Genomic DNA, 4078 nt, shown 5'->3' with positions numbered 1-4078 from the left:
CTTGTAGAGTGGCATTGATTTTGCTCATGTATTGCTCCGTCTTTGTCATAAATTGGGAGGTATGAGTTGTAAGTGTATCTAGGCCTCCAGCTAGCTTTGAGAACATTTCATCAATATCCCTCTTCTTCTCTTGGGGCTACACTAGATGTTAAGGATTTTGCACATTTTGAGTATTGGTCCAAGAGAAGTTAGGGTGATTACTAAATCCCGGATTATAGAAATTGGAATAAGGATCATTGCGGGGTTGATTGAAATTACCTCCACGAATGGCATTCACTTGCTCACTAGATTTAGAAGAAGAAGCAATAATACATCCCCCGTAGGATAGCATCCATAACAATAATTACAAGAAAGATAGGAAGGTGTGTTTTGCATAGTATGTACCCCTTGAGCTTGATTTAGTGTTAATGCATCAATCTTCTTTGCCATAATAGCCAAGGTAGATATAACTTCATCTTCTCTACAACTTCCCCCTTGCTTTGGATTCCCCCTTCACTGAGGACCAAAAGTTAGTGGTCTTGGCCACTTTTTCAAGTAATTCTCTAGCCTCATCTTGATTCTTCATCATGAATGAACCTCCCGCAGCCGCATCAATAGTTTCCTTGGTATGCATACTTAAACCATTATAAAAGGCTTGATACACCACCCATTCCGGAAGGCCATGATTTGGGCAACTTCGAATGATTCATTTAAAGCGCTCCCAAGGCTCATAGAATGATTCAAGATCCTTTTGGGCAAAAGACATGATATCTGCCTTACTTTGCATCGCCTTAGCCGGAGGAAAGAATTTCGTCAAGAATTTCTCCGCTATCTCATCCCAAGTGGTGATAGAATTGGGAGGCAAGGACATCAACCATCCCTTAGCTTTGTCCCTCAAAGAGAATGGGAATAACCTCAACAAGATAACATCCCTAAAAACTCTATGAATCCCAAAAGCAGTGCACACATACAAGAAAAAACGAAGATGGACATCGGGCTCTTCATTAGGAAGACCATAGAAAGTCACCGAGTTAGAGATAATGTCGATGATAGCCAGCTTGATCTCAAAATTAGTATCATTGACAGGAGGATAGCAGATGCGTGAGGGAGATGTATCCCAAGTAGGCCTAGCACAATCCTCAAAAGAGCGAGGATCAAATTGCCTATGAGGGTTTTCAACCTCTTCACCACCATTTTTTTTGTTAGCACCTCCATCATTATCATTACCTTCATTCACATTTAAACCACCACTGGGCTCACCAATATTCCTCCTTGCTTGATTGTTTTCCATGCCTTCTGGTAAATTATTAGTAAGCTCCCGTCTAAGATTGCAAAGTGTCCTCTCAATTTCCAAATCAATATCAATCAATTTTGAATTAAGAGTACGCCTTCCCAAGCTTATGCAAGAGAAAGAATTTCTATAGAAAAATAAAAACCAATTAACACAATTGAAAACCTAATTTGACAAAAACCAATTGCCTCAATCCCCAACAACGATGCCAAAAACTTGATGTGAATTTATTTGCAAGCGCACAAGTAATAAAATGATGAGTAAATTATCATTCCCACAAGGATGTATTGGCAATCAAAATTAATGTCAAACAAGCAATAACTATGTAAATTGGGTGAAAATGATGAGTGGTTGGTTTTGTTTTTAACTAAACTAAAACAAAGAACAATTACTCAAACACAAATGTAATCAAAGATGGGAAGCACTAGGGTACTTAATTTCACCTCACCTATCCAATTCAACTCCCATGGTCCCTTAATCCCTAATTCCTCTCTCAATACTGACAATCGGTCTCCCTATCCTATCCAATGCTCTATGTCTTGTCACACTAGAAGTATCTCTATCTCTAATCCCTCTTATGTCTAACAATTGGATTCAAAAGAAAAAGACCCATTAAGATTTGTGGATTAACCATTTATTGATTGCATAGGTCACCCCCTATATTTCTATGGTTCATGCACCCTATGTCATCTATGGCTTTAGGCAAATCCTAGAAATCTCCTTTCGGTTTCAACCTAGGCAACAAATCATTTAGATGGTGATCAAGCATCCTAAAGCATTAAGGACACCCATAGACAATCAACAAGAGAGAGAAATCAAGAAATAAGGAAACCAAGTTTATTGAATCTTCAAGGTTTGATTAAATTAAGACCCTAGTAAAGAAATCTAGTCACTCATAGAGTCAAGATACATCATCAAGCAATGGAAATCAACCATAAAAACTAAGATAAAATGGGAGAGAGAAAACTCCCTTGTAAACCCTCTTCTTCTCCAAGCTCCAATGGTGGACTCCAAGCTCTCCTTTTCTCCCCCAAAAGTGTAGAATGTTGTGGAATCCTAAAAACCCTAAAAATCTACGTATTTACACCCTCTAAACCCATATGTCATTTATAATAACCATTGGTGCCATTTTGATTCGGACCCACATGAGTTTAGGGCGTCTTCGTAAATGTGAAAGTCTACATATTCACAAAATTGGCTGGTCCGATTGATAAAAATTGCTTGCTGTTAAAACTGAGAAATGCATGGCCGATCGATTGCCCTCTGCTAATATTTTCTCTTTTCTTCAATCTTTGATTCGATTTGACTCATTTTCGTCTAATATACTCCTAGGCATCTGCAATGTGCAAATATAGAATCCTTACGCAATATCAATCCTCAATTCACTCCAATAACCATAAAATACCATGTAAAGGGTGCGTAATTATATGTATATAATTAGCACAACAACTAGTAACTGTGTGATTGCCAATACCACAACTGTTGTAGGTAAATATACATTTTGATCCTTTACCTTAAGCCTTATTGAATTAGTATAAATTGTTGGAAATAAAAAAATATTTTGAATGTTAATTAATGAAAAACAAATTACTTTTTAAAATTGTTTTAGTTGCACTGATGTGTGGTAATTGAGTATTTTTGCATTCAATTTTTTTTCACTGGTGGACAAGAGATGATAAATTTCAATTTTTTCTATAAAAAAAATTTGATTGAATTGAAAAATCTATTTTCTTAAATGGTATAAGATCTACATTCACAAATCGGAATAACTTGGCTATATATATGTTTACAGAAAAAAGTTTTAATTAATTAATTAGATTATGTTATATGTTACGTTATTATAGAAGGGATGAAATTGATAATGTTAAATTGGATAAGTTTTGTTGCATTTTGTAAAAAAAATATAGATTGAAAGGAATTAATTTGATTTCATTTTATTTGTATATTACATTACAAAATATATGGGAAGATTTGATTTCCCTAATTCGGAAAAAAGGTTGGTATACACATATAAACAAAATTCAATTCATAATTAGATTACCTTTTATATGTATGCTTGAGATTAAAAATTTTAAATTATAATCAATGGTTATACACTCATTTTTCTACTGATATAACTGCCAATATAACCCAATATTTGCACACAGAAAATCAAAGATAAAATCTAGTTAGTTTGTAATTCACCAAAAAAATCCTTGCAAATAAATTGACTTGGATTTGTTTTGGTGAATTACTTATCCAATTAGAATTCTATTCTTTGTGAGTATAGTAGAGTCAGGTCAATAAGCTTGAGCTCAATTGTGTGTGGAAATAACTTCAAAGATGAACTCTAATTGGGCAATAATCCACCAAAAAGTGGTTAACGCATAAGTTGACTTGGATTAGTTTGTGGATTCTTGACCTTATTAGAATTCACTTTTATGGGGGTCAACTGAATTTTTATGTTTATCAAGACAACATGTTTTTCTTCATGACATACTTGAAAGACTCTTGTCTTGAAACTCAATGAAGACAAAAGTATTTGGTATCATGACTGTATTAAATTTCTTCTTATCTTGTTTTCCTCCCCATCTACGGTGAATTCTTGCAATACTTGTTTATACGCAAGAAGTAAAGTTAATCCTCCAATTCCCCACTAGTCAATACATGCAAATCGTTGGACGACTAATCTCCACCGCCTCAAAGATGACCAAGAACGTTTTATACTAAGGAAAATATAAGCGCAGTCAAGTAAGACTATTCAACAAATTCACACAAGTAAAACCTTCTTAGGACACTCCAAGGTGTTCATAAATTCTCAACCCCAAT

At 34.8% G+C, this 4078-nt stretch overlaps 1 non-coding gene across 1 annotated transcript; it reads left to right on the top strand.

The window, feature by feature from the left end:
• The first annotated feature begins 656 nt into the window (after positions 1-656).
• On the top strand, positions 657-766 carry LOC120013996. Its single transcript, XR_005471529.1, has one exon. It is a non-coding gene; the product is annotated as a small nucleolar RNA R71 (small nucleolar RNA).
• The last annotated feature ends 3312 nt before the right edge of the window (positions 767-4078 follow it).

This window comes from Tripterygium wilfordii, chromosome 13 (genome assembly GCF_013401445.1).
Source record: "Tripterygium wilfordii isolate XIE 37 chromosome 13, ASM1340144v1, whole genome shotgun sequence".
NCBI lineage: Eukaryota > Viridiplantae > Streptophyta > Magnoliopsida > Celastrales > Celastraceae > Tripterygium > Tripterygium wilfordii.
The sequence above is the reverse complement of the archived record's forward strand: the minus strand, read 5'-3'. Positions and strand labels throughout refer to the sequence as shown.